Raw genomic sequence first — 16,735 nt, forward strand, 5'->3', positions numbered from 1 at the left:
AAACGCGACGCAAACTAAGCTGAAAAAAAAGTATTTTCTTTTGGTCAAGTATCTTCAATATTTACGCAACATGAGGCCAATTGTCGTAGTCACGCACACTTATTGATTAGGGACATTGACTTGGCATAGATAATTCCTTATATGCCGAGAAGAAATGAAGTGAGTTGGTTGATGATTTGAGGGCACCTTGATAAATAATACAGTAACTAGGAGCAGCGATACAGAGAAACTCATAGTACACCTTTTTTCAATTTAATGGTTTTTCAGTATTCCCTGTTTTAAAGCTACTTATCACATTGGTTTGGTTAGCAGACGATTGCGTTCACGTGCAGCGGCATGTTTGTTTTCTGGCTATCACTGGTCAGAAAATTCAAAACTAATTGTCATTTGCATATGAAACATCATTATCAAAAGGCGGCAAAAATCCGTTTTAACATGCAACGCTTTTTTTGGCTGATTTATCTCAAAATTGAGCTCATTCTGAACAGACTCGCAAGAAACCTCGACAAATTATAGCCAGAGTATCGATCTTCTTTTTATTGTTATCTTTCTTTCTTTCTCTGTCCCTATTCAGGGAGCCTGCTTATCACCATCAAGTCGTCTAAACTGCGGGCACTTACGGTAAGTTTTGACAATGACTGCACTGCTGTAGGCGATCACTAGAGATTTGAATGCTCACCACTATCTCTGGGGGAACTCCAAGATTAACTCGAGGGGCAGAAGATTGGTGTCCATTGCCTCTGAACTAAAACTTTGTTTGTTAAATAATAGAAGCCCCGTGTATCTGCGAGGAAAAATCTATTGTAGCTGCCTCGACCTTAGCTTTGTTTCGCGCTCCTTTAACACAAGGGTTCAATGGAACCCGGACTTGGAAACGTGGGGAAGTGACCCCATCCCGCCTTATCTCACGATTGAGGGTCTGACTACTTCCAAATTCTCTGGAGCCATCGAATGCATCGACTGGCCGAAATTGAGATCAATCATGGAAGTCTACTCTCGAGACGACATACCATCCACCCTAGGGGACGCAATAAAAGGTGCCTTGCAGGCTGCCACACATTCCAATTTGAAGAGCTCCGCACGCACCGAATTCTACATCGAGTTAGAGAAACGTCGGTCAATTCGCCGCCGTGTGGAAGGAAGATATAGGCGGACAAAGTCCATTCATGATTCGAGATTGGCCAGGCGCACACCGAAGAAACTACGGCGTCGTATGAATAAGCTGGCTTCACAACGATGGATGTCTTTCCGCGAGTCACTAGATCCCCGAAAGCCTTTGTCTCTTATAGGGCAAACTGTTCGTGGCCTCCATGCAACCCCTGGACAGCGCCACCCATTTAATTCCCTGGCTCTTTACCTACAATGCAAAGAGATTGAAGTCGCAGAATCCTTCTGTATGAGGATGGCCGGTGAAGCAAGTTGCCCTGAAACGCAGGCTCACGACCGCTGACAATTCTTATGGGATTCCCGTATGGAGTGCCGCTTTTTCTCTGGACGAACTAGAGGCTGCGCTTGCTTTATGCAGGCGTTCCTCAGCGCCAGGACCAGACGGCATTACATACCGCACTCTGTGTAACCTTGGTGAACGGGCTCGAAAGGCACTCCTGCTCCTGTACAATGACTTGCGGCATACTGGCATGGTTCCCCAGGAATGGAAGACAAGTCGCCTGATCCCGCTTCTCAAAGCTGGCAAGTCGCCTTTGGGCATTGCGTCATACCGTCCGATCGCGCTTGGTAGTTGTGTAGGAAAAGTAACGTAATGGATGGTTCTAACGCGCCTGAAGTGGTACCTATAGAGCACTATGAAATTTATCCAGACACGTTGACAGGATTCAGGCGCGACCGTTCATTTATAGACAACGTTGTTGACTTGATAACGTACGATGCATTCCAGAAGGCATGTAAACGCTTGTCTGCTGCCATGTTCCTAGGCGTTAAAGGACCTTACAATAATGTTACCCATGAAGCCATCCTTAAAGTGTTAGGAGCAATAGGACTTGGTGCAGGATGTGTCTCTGTGTTCGTAGCTACCTACAGACGCGATCATTCTACGTGCTCATCGGGGATGGCCCGACACCCCATTATTGCAGTAGCGGCGGAGTCCCTCAGGGTGGAGTACTAAGTCCAACGCTTCTTAATCTAGCCCTGATTGGACTACTTGAGGACCTGTCAAGCACCGTTCGATTTTCTATCTACGCCCACTACATTTGTATCTGGACGTCGGGGGTGACACGGCTTTCATGCTCGGCTTCAGAAGGCGGCCTCATCGACATAGTGCTACCTCCGTAGACAAGGTCTGGAGGTGACGTGGGAAACGTGCGCAGTGGTGTCGTTTACTCGGAAGCCAATGTCCCCATAGGCCATATCAATCAACGGACAAGTGATATCGCCTGGGAGAAATCACAAGTTCTTGGGTGTTGTGACTGACAGAGGCTTGTCCTGGGCTCCTCATGTTGTTCACGTGAGGAGCCCAGGAGAAGCCTCGTCCTGTGTTCTGCTCGTGCTGTGTTCCTGTGTTCGCTCGTCCTGTTTTCTGCTTGTCCCTGTGTCATTTTTTGCGCTATGTATCCCAGTCTGAAAAAGTGACTGATTGCTAGGTCATCTGCTCAGGTTCCTTGCAGCAGAGAACGGGGGTGTCCACACAATTCATGTTACAGCAGTACACAGTGTTGTTTGCTGAGTTCTTCCGGTACAGCCTACCTGTTATATCCAACACCTGCAAAATCAATTTGCATACAGTTCAGAGCATTCAAGCCCAAGCTCTGAGGATATGCCTTGGATTACCACGCAGTGCGTCAACGGCTGAAACTATTGCCATTGCTCAAGATTATTCAATAACGACGCATATCACCGTCGAGAAAATGCATGCTCATGTCAGGCACATTTCCCGGACCCCTTGCCACCACCTCGCTGCACCCACCGTGGAAACACCCCGCATGTCATTTGGCACAACTGTCAGTGCATATTGTGCCCTCGGTTACATCGAAGTACACCGAAGTGGTAGATCTGCCAAAAAGGCAGATCTACCACCGTATGCACTAAAGCAATTGAGCTTCCCCCTGTTGTACGAGGAATACAGTAGCCACGTACACATCTATACTGACGGATTAATCGCATGGACCAGTTTTGAAGGTGCTGTGTTTATACCGACAAGAGGAGTAACACCGCGATTCAAGACGTCACATGTCATGACGTCCACGGCCGCGGAACTAACGGCTCTGCGCAGTGCGCTTCAATTTATTAACACAGAGAGTACATGGTACCTGGGCCGTGTTTTCCGACTCGAGACTGGCTTTACACAGCATGCAGTCACTTTTCAGACGTGGAGCTCACGAACAGCTAACATACGAAATCGTCGAATTTCATCACGACGTCAAATAGAAAGGCCGCGAAATTATTTTCTAGTGGCTATCTAGCCGTTTCGAGATCAATAGAAATGATCAAACAGACAACGCTGCTTGAGAGTCACATCATGAACAACACAGCGTTCTCATTCCTCTTTCCAGGACAGACGCTGCAGGGCAGTTTCGTCACCTGGCACACGAGCTCTCTTCAACAGAGTGGAACATTCCAGATATAAGGCGCACGAGATTGTACGAACCGAACCCTTCGCTCAAACTCCTACCTCCACCCGGGCTTCACCGACGTGAGGCATCGCTTCTATAGCGGCTGTGGGTGGGAGTGGCTTTCACGAAGGCGTACACGACTTTGATTGAAATGACCGACAGCACACTGCATGCGACGTCTGCGGCGTCGAAGAGAACATCGAACATTTATTGCGCCATTGTCATAGATTTCAGTTGGAAAGGCAACTATTATCCATTGCATTGCGACAACTGGACAGTCGGCCATTGTCTGTGTAGATGCTACTTCAAGACCATCGCTCGTCGACCCACGAAGCTGTCAAGGCACTTTGGTATTTCTTGAGGGAGAGTGGCCTATGTCAACGTCTTTGACTCGCTGCGTGCGCAAGCTCACCGCGTCCTTTTCTCCTTCTCCCCTCCCTCTCTCTATCTGATCTTTCTATTCCATCTTTCCCGTCCCCTAGAGTATTGTAGCCAACCAGACGCATTTCTGGATAACGTCCCTGCCTTGTCTCTTTATTTTTTCCTGCTCTCTCATTTAATTGACAACTTTATTATGCCGCTGTAGAAGACGGTACTCAAAAGGAAAAAAAATGAAAATGCAGACCGTCGGCCAAGAACTAAAAAAAAAAAACATTTAGTGAAACAATTAAAAGACGCTTCGGCTCCTCTGTTTGGAATTGGAACATCTTTAAATTTTTTTCACTAAACGTTTTCAAGTTCTCGGTCGGCGGTCTCCTTTCAATTTTCCGTCAAATCATGAGTTGCATTAAAATGACACAGGGCGGTAGCTTCCTATAACATTTTTTTATGCTAAAGCGTCAAATGGCCCATTGAGCGAAAAATCCGGCGTCTGTCGTCTTAAGCAACGAAACGGCAGGTAAATCACGAGTTGACGACTTTCTATGTAATACAGCGCTAAAAGTGCAGCAATCCACGATGACTATGCATTTGTGCCGGAAACTACGATTCCTAGGAAATTAAGAAGGATAAAATACAAGAAATAACACCCCAAGAACGTCTAGTGCTACGAACTGGAAGATGAGACAAGTCCCTATACTACTACACATAGCTGCCATGGTTGCCGCACGATAACAGCTCGGAGTTTGTTCTAGTAATTTTTGCAGGAAACTCTATGATGCCTACAATGTTATTGGAAGTGATACTGCTTTCTTTTCATGGAGTCCTCGATGCTATAGTGGTTTATTTCTCGAAGGGGATGTGTTTGGTCGAAATCGTGATCCGCCTGTTCGATTTTTTAAAGACCTCCGTCTGCCGCTCCAGACAATTCTAAGGCACCACTAAGGCCAAGAAATGCGTGTGCGTTAAGTACGTCCTCCTTCATCGATCGACACGCGATAAAAAGCAGTCCCGCTTTCTCGCGTCCTCACGTAGCTGCGACAGAATCATATTGCGGGAACTCCTCCGAGAAAGTCTCCCCCACCTTGCGGACTTCCGCAAGTGTATTTTGCCGTATTAAACACGTGATTTTCGAACGATCCTCGTCTCGCAAACTCTTCTTACACTTCATGGAAGGATGTATGGATGCTATGAGCGTCCCCTTTGGAACGGGTTGGTGGGCTGCGCCACCACACCGACTTGAGCACAGTGCCACCCCTCGGCTGAAGAAGACGCTGTGGTTTTCAAGAATTGCCAAGGTGTCAACTGATTGGCTGATTGATTGATAAATTAATTGAAGCCTTTTTTTTTTAAATGATGGCCGGTGGCCTATTAAGGTGTATGAGAGGGTTAATGAAGCGTGTTGATCAGTTCTGTCGAGGGAAGGCGCAACCATCTACTTTTTGCGGACTTTATAGAGCACTAACCGGTCACCGCTCCATATGAGCATGAGACGCTTAGAGTACGGAGAAAACGAGTAACAGCGCTGGACAACGGAACGCTACTGAGACGTCTCAGTCATGTCCCGTTGTCCAGCGCTGTTACTCGTTTTCTTCAAACATGCACCAACCAGCCCAAGTTACCGCGTTATTGACGTGTAGAGTACCGGCAAAAAAAGTGAAGAGATTCATAGGATCGCATTTGTTTCAAACGTAGGTAGGGTAGGTATGGAGGTTTTCAAAAAGAGAAAAAAATATCAAGGAGATATAGACAAAATGGTACACTGATAAGCACGCATAGATTACCTGGTTAGCTCCAGCAGGCTAGGTGACTATTTGTCACCGCTCCGTTTCGAAATGAATGCCAATGAATTATCACCATGCTCACCGTCATCATTTTAAGTCCAGCACAGTTTGACGCTTAAATTCCGGTTAAGCATCACTCTAGGCGTGCGGTGGTTGCGAGGCCAGGGGGCCTACTTTCTGAGCTGGAGTGTTGAGTGAAGGTAGTACGTTCCATATAATGCGGAGGTCGGAAGCGCATATATCCTCCTAAGACTCAATTTGATGCGAAATACTAATTTTTTGCTTAATTACCAGGTTTAGAGGCAGAAAACATCATTTCCATTTACACAATACGATACGACACAATACAATATAATGCAATACAATACAATACAATGCCATACAACAACATACAGTACAATACGATACAGTACAGTACAATAAAGGTTTATTTCCAGAAATACAAGAGTTCTGGTGGATACCAAAGGCTAAAAGATACGTCTAGAAAGTAACCACCTCCTCGCGTTTCTTTTCCCTAAAAGAACCGATATTCTTTGTTTAAACACTGAGACGAATGTGTAACATCGTATGGTAGCTGGGTTGGCACGCTAACGTTACGTTATGAATTTTCGTGTCAGCTCGCCGTCTTGAAAACGTCCATCCTAGATACTTTTAGTCGTCTATTGACAGCCACAGTGGGGAGCAACACTGTCCAAATAAGCAAATATGCTGCCGATCGCATAATTTTGATCGGTCTCAAAGATTTCGGTGATGTAACGGCGGAAATATAGTTGCGCTGCGCGTGGAAACCTGTGGCCTCATCCAGATGTTTGGGGGCCGCATCCAGATGTTTTTAAGCAACAGCAACAACGACGACGACGGCAACAACAACAACTACGATGACGACGACAACAACAACAACAACAACAACGACAACAACAATGAAAATAACAACGACAACAACAACGACGACGACAACGACAATAACAACGACAACGACGATAACGATAACGACAACGACGGCAACAACGACGACAACGACAACGGCAACAACAACGACAATAACAACAAAAAGCATTTCAAGCAAGCAGGAAATTCAAGAAGGCAAGCGCTTGTGAGTAGCGGGCCTCTCTGAAAAGTGCCAGCGATCGCTCGCGGCGTTGCTCCACTGCTACAGGTACAATACTTGAGAGTTTTGACCTTCATATATCCGCACTGCGACTCGTGTTGCAGTAAATCAGGCAGCATCCACCAATGGCAGTAACGACTGTCGTGTTTTCAGGAGCTGAACGCGCACATCGTGCTCTAATCGAACGAGTCTAAGAACTGCACAGTTATACCTGGTCAACGTGCCTCGGGATATACAACAAATAAAGAGTTCCGTTTGTGAGCCGTGATGCGCCTTTCCCTTTAGTTAGCTGATGCGTGTGATAAGGTCGTTTGCGTCCGATGGATGGCGCTTGTTCGTGCTCGCGGTACGAAGTGTTTGAAGTGGGGCGCGGGCTTGGGAACACAGCAGACACCCGCGCAAACGCCGGGGAACACGAGAAGCGAATAACAAGCGATCGGACCAAGTTGCGTTTATTCCAACAGGTTTCCAAAATATAGCGAGGTTTTTTTTTTCGGGCAAAGGCACTTATTTTAGTGTAAATTCCTGACTCGGAAACAAACTGAACTGGTTGTAACGGAATTTAGAGTTGGGAAGCAAACAATAGCGGTGCTGCGCACAGGTCGAATGCTCGAAAGCTGCAACGAGTGCTGTTTACAATGCTTCTAAATATCTTGCGAACGAATAAGCGTATAACTAACCGCGCTGAATGAGTAAACAGCACCTTCTGCTTACACCACTGAACTAAAAAAGTGCTACCAAAACGATACGTCGGCTCCCGGCATTTAACATGCGTCGTGATCAACTTAAGACCTGGCGAGATAGTTATCGTTCCTCATACCTTCCCTGTGGACAAAAGTACATTTGCGAGGACATGCCTGCTGCTTAAATAATTAATAACGATATTGGCGAATGCGAAAACTAAAGTAACATAACCAAGTAAAGCGTAAGCGCGCATCACTATAGTTTATTAAAGCACCTGCCTGAACGAAAACTAAGCTCCGCGATTTGAAACGCCTGCATGACAATTAATGTGTGTATTAAAATGTGTGTAAAAAAAAAGCGATGACTTGCTCACCAGGAAGGAAGAAGTCGTCCCGAGCGAAATGCTTCGAACAAACCAGCATAATGTCAGTCACCTTTTTCCGGATGCGGAAGTATATTATGTCGCCCTCTGATGCACGCCATTTGCTTCTTTCGGGAAGCATTGAAATGATACATTGCGGCCTTTCCACCGCGATGACACGCATAATGGTACACAGCAAAAGTTTTTTTGTCATTCGCCTTCCAAAGACTGAGTATTTCTTCGAAGCCTAAAAATTTTTTAACCGTTATATTCCCCAAGAACCACTGGTCGCCCATGATGTTCCATATATATGTATAATACACAAATGAAATTGTCTGACAGCAGAATTCAAACAGAGAACACCCAAGTACAGCAGCCCGATGCTATAAACAACAGGCCCCGGGTGCATGCCTGAGTAGTAGCATCTTTAAGAATTGCCGGCGTGCAAGCTGCAGCACGTTGCGGCGCTTGGCGAGTTTTATTAGAATGTCCTTTATCTGAACACTGCACGCAGTTTTTCGCCGTCCTCAATAATGTATATAAATATATCGTTTTCTTTAGCTTTACTACGTTTTTTTTTCTGAATAACATTGCTCACATTAGAGAGCTTTAGTTTAGGGGACGCAAGCGGCTTGTGTACGCAAGAACTAGGGGCGACGGTACTGCGCATGCGCAGTACCGTCGCCCCTAGTTCTTGCGTACGCAAGCCGCTTGCGTCCCCTAAACTAAAACTCTCTATTAACTGTACGGTTCCGCTTTGCGTCAAGATTTGAAGGACAGGTGGCGAAATATGCCTAGACACGAGGCTGTATTCTAAGACCTCAGGTTAGGCATGCTTTGCTCGCTGGAACGAAATTTAACAGAGCCCGTGCGGATCCTGCAGACCCTGCCAGCTTGTGCGGTTATTTTCTGACCGGTGCGGGACTTATGCAGCGAAGCACCGCGTCCGCTCGCATCGTACAAACATGCTCTTCCGGTGCGTCGTCAGAACGCTGGTCGAGGAGCTCTCCAGGGAAACGCTGATCGCACTGAAGCAAGGCGGGCCCGCATACGGGCGCCAAGACTGTACATACTCCGCTTAGATTTAGAAACAAATGTGATGCTGCGTTTGCGGCTGCAGTTCAACGCCGGAGGCGACCAGACGTGGCCCCGCGCGAACAGGAGGCCGGGACTTAGCGACAACGCCGACGATACCCTGCAGTTCAACAGCCGCGGAGCGGGCGGGCGCGATCGGGCCCACCGTGAGCATCGTGCACTCCACACACGGGAACGCGAGGTCGGCACAAGGAGGCGACGACGCCGACAAGACGGTGTATACACCGTGTTGTCGGTTAGAACTGTAGTTCTAACCGATTCATGCTCGCGGTCGTCGTGTTCTCTGTGTTCACGCATCTAAGCACGCCTCAGCACGCGCACTTACTTAGTCGACTGTTGTTTACAGCATTTCATACTGACACCACGGCTACGAGCCTTACAGTTCAGGTAACACTCTAACACGCTGCTTTAGCGCATTCATTTCTTCGCCCTGATAGCAAAACTGCAATTTTTTTTTTTAAAGAGTACGTCAATAAACTTGTCCAGCGGCAGGATTCGAACAGATAATCTCTACCAAAGAAAGCTCCGGTAATGTAACCATCATTATGCCGATTATGCTCTTCCCCCGAGCGAATGAATCGAACGATGCTTTAGAAAGCTACTAGCTTTATTAAAGCAACGATGCCCTTGACGGCGCAAATTGGTAGTAAGAATAAGTAGGTAGTTTTCGTTGTTTCATTGTGTAATTCTGTAGAGAACAGAGTCGTTAGCCAGGGCATCTGTAGCCGGTATAGCATATATAGGTGGATATAGTATGCGCGTCTCATAAACCGAGTCGGCTGAGTGGCTCGCGTTAGCCGACCAACGCCTACCGACAAGGGTAGGTGCGCTGTGCGTCGGCGCCTTTGTATCAGTGGCAAAAGTCCTTAAAAAAGGTATTCGCTTAAAAAAGAAAAGAAAACTGCCTGCACAAGTCAGTGCATTGATGGACTGTTTACGTAAGCCTTGGTTTTTCTGGGTGCGAGAGGCTCCTCAGTAAAAAAAAGCTTTCACCATATTGCCTCGAACTGAGCCTGGGCGCAGTACTTTTAACAGCGGAGCTGTTTAAGCTTTTAGTTCTGCCGTGGAGCGTTACCAGAAAACTCAGCGCAGCTGTGCACCGTCTCGCGTTGCCAAGCGACCACATGCGAGAGCACCGAGCCACGTAACCTCCTCGCACCCCTCGCGCGTAGGGCGCAGTCGTGACGTCACAGGCGAGTAAAAGCTCGGAACAGCCGTCGCGGCGATACACCTATCGCCTCCTCTACTCCGTGCGTGTACGTGCTGCTGCGATGGGAAGACCGAAGAAAGCCCGGACGTCCGAAAAAGCAGCGGCTTACCAGGAAGAGCGGCGTACTGCCAAGCGAGAGGCGATGCGTCGCCGCCGAGCTGATCCGGAACACCGCGCCCGAAGCTCCGGCTGAGAAGAGGCAACGCCAAGTCGAGGATACCGAGTTTCAGTCCAGGGAACGCGAGACCCGGCGCCTGAACGCTCGACGTCGCCGAGAAAGCGATCCCGGCCTGCGACTGCTCGAAAACTTCCAGCGCCAAGCCCAACAAGACAACTTAACTAAGCCTACCATAACCTCGCAAAACCTAGAGACGACTTATCAAGCCTACCAACAACTTAGCAAAACATGGCATAACCTCTCAAAACCTACAAACAACTTACGCAGGCCACGTAAAAGCTAGGTGATCACGAGCTCCGCTGTTGACTCCAGCCTTGCACCCCTAGTGCAAGCTGGGCACGTTTATTTTAAAGTCTAAACAGCCCGGACGCGCGCGCACTCGTTTGTAATTTTAATCATTCACGCCCTTGCTGCTTCGAAGTCGCACCCCGCGTGCCCAGACTGTTTGTATATTAACCGAGAAACTTTTTGACTCGCCTTCGCTCTTGACGTCACCCGCTTGAGAGGACTCGCTTCGATCGGCACTTACGACCCAGCGAGAAGTGTGTCTTTGCAGTTTTCTCTTTTTTATGTTTAGCTGAAAGGTTCGGAAAAATACACGCACGGGATTCAAGCAACCTCGCTGACGATTGAACTTTTATGTGACCCGTAACGCAAGAAAGAAAAGGAGAAAGATAGGTTAGAAGTTCACTTTTCTACCTTGAGGCGTTTATTTCAGTTCATTTACAGGCGTCATTTCGGTACATTGGCTCACCTTTTTTACGGCTGGAAAATGCACTTTTAGTATATGGCAGCTGTTCCGGGCTGGCGGAGGAGAGACCCATAACACTTATACGTTTCTTCATTCGTCGCGTAAATTTTCTGCATCTGCCTTTCTCAACATCCGTCCATCCTCTTTCGAAGAACGGCGACGGTGGTAAGCAACGAATGTCAATGGGCGTCAAGCTCTTGCTACGTAAAAAAGGAATTTCGGGGAGGGGTGACACTTTATTCAAACAATAGTCAGCGAAAGCGCGGTCGTCCTCATCATCGTAATCATCAGCAACAACAACAACATAATCATCATTGTCGTCGTCGTCATCAACGGTCACAACATCTCCGTCCACAATGACAACACTAACAACAAATTTAACAAGGACGTTGCAAAAACAATTGCGGTGAATCTAGGGGCCCTATAACGTAAAACTATTCTAAAATGTTTTTATTCCACTCTCCTGACTTCAAATATGTGTAACTGCCGACATAAGCTTCGGGCGGTCACCCGCAGGGTTGTAAGAAGAAACCAAGCAAACGCTCGCCTTGTTCATAGGAGGTCACTTTTGTTTGCTCCCAAAACGAATAACATTGCCTATGCTGAGCGGCTTGTCCTATCTAATTGGCTGACAAGAGGCGAGGAGCATGCTCGAGTGGGGAGGGATTCACTGCGTCAGAGCCAGTGCACTGAAAACCGATAACCGGATGAAGAGGGTGGTGCCGGCGTCTGCGATTGGTCGGCTTTCTGTTACTTAGCTTGTGGTGGCTGGCCGAAAATCGCGGTGGCATGCAACGGAAGCTTAAGAATGACGCTAAAACTGACCTTCAGCAAAGAAGAGTTGGAAGAATGAAGTAGTAAACGTACCGAAAGTGCTGGAAAACGTTGCACGGTCACGCAAGAAGTTTTATTATACGCAAATACACCCATGCTCTCCAGCAGGCGCGAGTAGCCAGCGTCTCAGCGATCGGCGGCAGCCATCTTTTGTTCCTTTCGGAACGGGGCAGCCTGCGGCTATTCAGAGAAAATTCAGTTTTGTTCGGCATATTAATGCATCTTGAACGCGTACACGTAACTTTGACGCGGTGAGCTTTTGTTGTTTTGTGACGTCGCGTGACAGACAGGTGAAGTGAGTGCAGCCCGAAAGCCTTTGACCAATAGCCGAAAGCTAATGGCGTAAAGGTGTCGAATCAGAAATAACTATTTTACTTTTGTTCGGTCAAATCATGCATAATCAGTGTGCTCACGTCATATCAGATGGGGAGCTATCGAGGTTTTCGTGACGTTCTGTGACAGCTAGGCGAAGTGGGGGTGTTCCAAAAAAGTTTTTAACCAATTGCGTAGGGCTGATATTGCAGAATTGGAATAGAAAAGTTTGGGATAGTTTTACGTTATAGCGCATTAGGTGTTCCTTAAAACCTTAAACTAGCCTTTTTTCACTAAAGACAGTATTTTGTTGCAAATAATATAAACACAGAAGTCTGTCACCGTACGGTGGAGGCGAGTACCCCTTCCCGCTTTGTAATTAAATTATAAAATGTATATAAATGTTATATCATGGACAATGTAAAAAAAAAACTTATTTTTTTGTGTGTGAAAATTAGGGCGCCGAACGAAATCCCAACACAAACCGACATTCTTAAAACGTGTCTGAACTCGAACCAGAACCTTGAACCTGAGCCTGAACAAAAAAGAAGAACATATAGTAACGTTTACTGTTCAGCACGTAACGGTTCAAGTACATACAGGGTGCCCAAATGGCACATGTGGATGCTCAACACGTAAGCGATTCTTCGTCATTCAGTCGGTCTTTCAGTCGGCAAACTCCGCTAGCAGATAGTCGCGGCTCCCCACCGGCGTTGGTTGGTATAGTAACGTTATTGAATTGTCCGGCAGGTTGTTGGCGACCCGGGCTCAGGTCTCCCACGACGGGACGTCGAGATTAGTCGATATCCTGTCTAAGCGCCGCCTCGCGGACCTGCAGGACGGCCCAGGGTTGGTCGCCGAGGTCGGAGCTGCGCAGAGTGGCGGCCCACCTCAGCGATAGGGTCTCGGAGTTTAACTCGTTTGAGCGTTGGGCGTTACATTCCCATAGCATGTGTTTGAGTGTAGCTATGTCCTGTTTGAACATGTCACATGTGTCTTCTTTGTGTTCTTCAGGGAATGTCCGTTTGAGGTGAAGCGAGTTCGGGAAGGTATTTGCTTGTAGCTGGCGTAGGCCCACTGCTTGTGCCCTGTTTAGGTCTTTGTGTGGTGGCGGGAATGTTCTTCTGGCTTGTCGGTACATCTCTGTGATGTCGTTGTATCTGGTCAGTATGTCTCGTTCGGCTCGGGGGTCTTCGCGAGAAGCTGGCCGGGCGTGGTCTGTCAGCTCTCGCCGAGCGGCGTCGTGTGCGAGAATTTGGATATAGTTATAGGCAGGTACGCGTGCACTTTCGAACTTGGCCATTTCAGTTCCGTATGTCCCGCGGTGGAAACGTTATTTCAGGGGCTCCGAATAATCGCTGTTTCTGTCGAAGCTCCCAATTCGGCCCTAATAGCTGGTCAGTTTGGTACTGTTACTAGATCAACCGTAAAACACACACGCCAGTATATACACGAAGAACAAAAAAATACAATAATAATAATAATAATAATAATAATAATAATAATAATAATAATAATAATGACGGGTGTTTTCGATAACGGGAAAATGAAGAAAAGCAACAAGTTCGTCAGCATACTGCTTTTTGTAACACTTAAACTGCGTGCGCTAATATAAACGAGCTCACCATTCTCAACGCGAGGCAACGATGGTGCTTAGCGGCACGGCAAATGTGCTTTTTTGTTGCGCGATATGGTTCGAAGCGCGTTTGGCGCTTCCAACCAGATTACAAGCCCTTCGATTTCCTTCAAATCTTTCCCGGGGCGTGATTTGGATTTTTTTTTCGTCCGCGCTTAATCAGCGTAAGACTCGATCTGCACCCCGAGCGGTTGCGTATATAGGATAGCGCGTCGCGGTATTTAGCACGAACCATCTCTGTTCATCGTTCAGAAAATGTCAGTGTGCTCACTTGCTTTGATTTCAAAGAAAGCAGAAAACTGAGCGAGATGCCAATTGCTAGCTTCTTTCTTTACTACAGGCTAGAATAAATGTAGTTGCAATTTACGTAACACTAATGTGAATGTCGTGCTCTCTCCAACAAAGAAACGCATACAAAAAAAAACATCTAGCATGGAACCGCTCGCCGCCGGTGTTCGAGATATCGGCATCTCAACGCCCCGCTCTATAGGCCGCCCGCATAGCCAGTTCTTACGGTTTAGTTCGAAAACAACAGAGGAACAACAACAGTTCTCGCAGTCTACAGGGAAAAAACTCTGATACAAAGGGTGACGTGCATACAAACAGCCGTCGAGCAAACGTGTCACGTCTTATATATGTGTATATATATATATATATATATATATATATATATATATATATATATATATATATATATATATATATATATATATATATATATATATATATATATATATATATATATATATATATATATAGGCAGCCTATGAATTCGCTGTCGCGATGTGGTGGTGGTGGTGGTGGTGAATTGTAGCAACAGGCGGGTTTAGCCTGGCGAACAAGGCCGGCAATTGCTCCGCCCGAGCGTCTCGCACAATACCGCTGATGGGTGTCACCATGTGTCCATCAAACCAGTCTCTCTTAAGAACTCGATGAGGAGACGTGAAGTTTCTTTTCGGGCTATAACTGATCCCGCGGGAAATATAAGGTGGTGCAGGCGCGCATGCGGAAGGTTCTTGCTTTGCAGATTCTTCAGGAGAGTGTCTCTTTCATCTTGGAATTGCTGGCAGGACAACAAAAAGTGCTCAATGTGTCCTGTCTCGTTGCATGCCGAACAGTTCGGAGAATTGATTCGCCCCGTTTTAAATAACCAGGCCGGTGTATTTGCAGATCCTGTCCTTATTCGATATAGAAGTGTGGCTTCCTCTCGGTGCAATCGCTTGGTTACGCAGGGCATATGCGGTGGAACCCAAAGCGACGCAAAGTGACTTCGAATGTCAGATTTTTGCACTTGATTACTCTTTGGGGCCTTGATTTTGGGAGGATGATAGAGCGCTGCGTATGCAAGCGCATCAGCTTTTTCGTTTCCTGAGATACCAATGTGGGAAGGAATCCATTGAAACTTTACTGTGAAGCCTTTGTTGGTGAGCTCTTTCACGATGGCTAGTGATTTGCGTGGGAACTTGAGGGATGGCAAACCGCGGTATATTTGTTGTAATGCGGCCTTTGAGTCCGTAAGGACAACCACATTCTGCGGAGGCAAAGTCCTTAATTTGCGCAGAGCAGAAGCTATTGCTGCGCCTTCCACAACTGTCGACGAGGCTATACAGTCCAGACGGCCAGACCACGTATATCTTAGAGAGGGAATATAGAATGCAGCTGCACAGCGGTCTTCGTCTGCCTTGACAGAGCCATCTGTGTATACTTGTAGGTGACTCGGGTAAATCGTGTTCAGGTGTTCCAGGACTAATGACTTGGCTTCTGCAGATGGAATGCAGCTCTTTGATTGCAATCGTGGTACACTTAAGTTGCATATGATGTCCTCGAATGTCCAGGGTGGTTCTATCCTTTCCCTCTGTCTCGAGCAGCGCAATCCTAATACGCGAAGCGTGTTCAATGCTGCATAAAAATGTGAGCGCGGCCTGTTACCTATACGCCGTAAGAGCGCTCTACCGGGCGTAGACTCACTCAATCGTAGGAGCTGGATCATCAGAGCCTGGGAAGCCTGAAGTCGTAGAGGGCGTGACTCAGCCTCGTAGAGCACTTTCTTGTTTGACGCTGGCTGAGGGACTCCAAGGCAAAGTCGGATACCTTTTCTGTGGATGGCTTCTAAGCGCTCGTATTGGCTGTCTGAGGGTGACATCAGAGGTAGCTGATACAGGATTCGACTTGTAACCAACGCTGTATGTAGCCGTAGCATGGACGTCGGGTGGTTGCCCCAGCGTATGCCAGCGACTCGCTTGAGCACATGTAGCCTGGGTGACGAAGACGCCACAACGTGGTCAACACCGCGGCGCCAGAATAGCCTGTGGTCTAAGGTAACGCCCAGAAATAGGACGTTGGTGACTTGTCGAATCTGGTATCCGTCCAAATTCAGCGTCAAACGTGTAGATTTTCTTTTCACTCCAGGGAATAGTACGAATGATAATTTTTCTGCTGATAGTGATAATCCAATCGTTGCCAAGTGGCCCTGAATGGCTTTTACTGCTCCCTGGGCTATTCGTGCAAGGCGGCGATGCTGGTAGCCGGAGACCCAAATGCAGATATCATCGGCATATATAGATATCTTCACTGGTGTTCGATGGTTTAGTACACTTGGGAGGCTACTCATGGCAGTGTTAAATAATAAGGGAGATAAAACACTCCCCTGTGGCACACCGCGAAATATACGTATTTCATCGCTCAAAGTGTCGCCGAGACGAACTCTGATGCGACGATCATTGAGGAACGTATGTATGAAGTGCAAGAGATGACCCGTGACGCCGATAACTTGCAACTGGCTGATGATGGCTCTTTGAGACACGTAGTCGTAAGCCTTAGAAACATCCATGAAAACAG

At 47.2% G+C, this 16,735-nt stretch overlaps 1 protein-coding gene and 1 long non-coding RNA gene across 4 annotated transcripts in view; one reads left to right on the plus strand and one right to left on the minus strand.

Moving 5' to 3' along the window:
- The window catches only part of LOC139056070 (uncharacterized), a 61,192-nt gene extending 57,029 nt beyond the window's left edge, over positions 1–4,163 (plus strand). Inside the window, exons 3-4 of the long non-coding RNA XR_011512117.1 lie at positions 575–621; positions 3,507–4,163. This is a non-coding gene — a long non-coding RNA (uncharacterized lncRNA). The remainder of the gene's footprint in view (positions 1–574; positions 622–3,506) is intronic.
- LOC139056069 (protein ABHD15-like) overlaps positions 1–16,735 on the minus strand; it is a 280,561-nt gene that overhangs the window by 109,070 nt on the left and 154,756 nt on the right. The window contains exon 1 of one of the 3 annotated variants that reach the window (XM_070533901.1): positions 10,296–10,528. The exons of the other annotated variants lie outside the window; for them this stretch is intronic. The gene's annotated coding sequence lies outside the window, so the exon portion shown is untranslated. Of the gene's footprint in view, positions 1–10,295; positions 10,529–16,735 lie in introns of those variants that run through there. 3 annotated transcript variants of the gene reach the window in all.

Source organism: Dermacentor albipictus, chromosome 2 (genome assembly GCF_038994185.2).
Source record: "Dermacentor albipictus isolate Rhodes 1998 colony chromosome 2, USDA_Dalb.pri_finalv2, whole genome shotgun sequence".
In the NCBI taxonomy this organism is placed as follows: Eukaryota; Metazoa; Arthropoda; class Arachnida; order Ixodida; family Ixodidae; genus Dermacentor; species Dermacentor albipictus.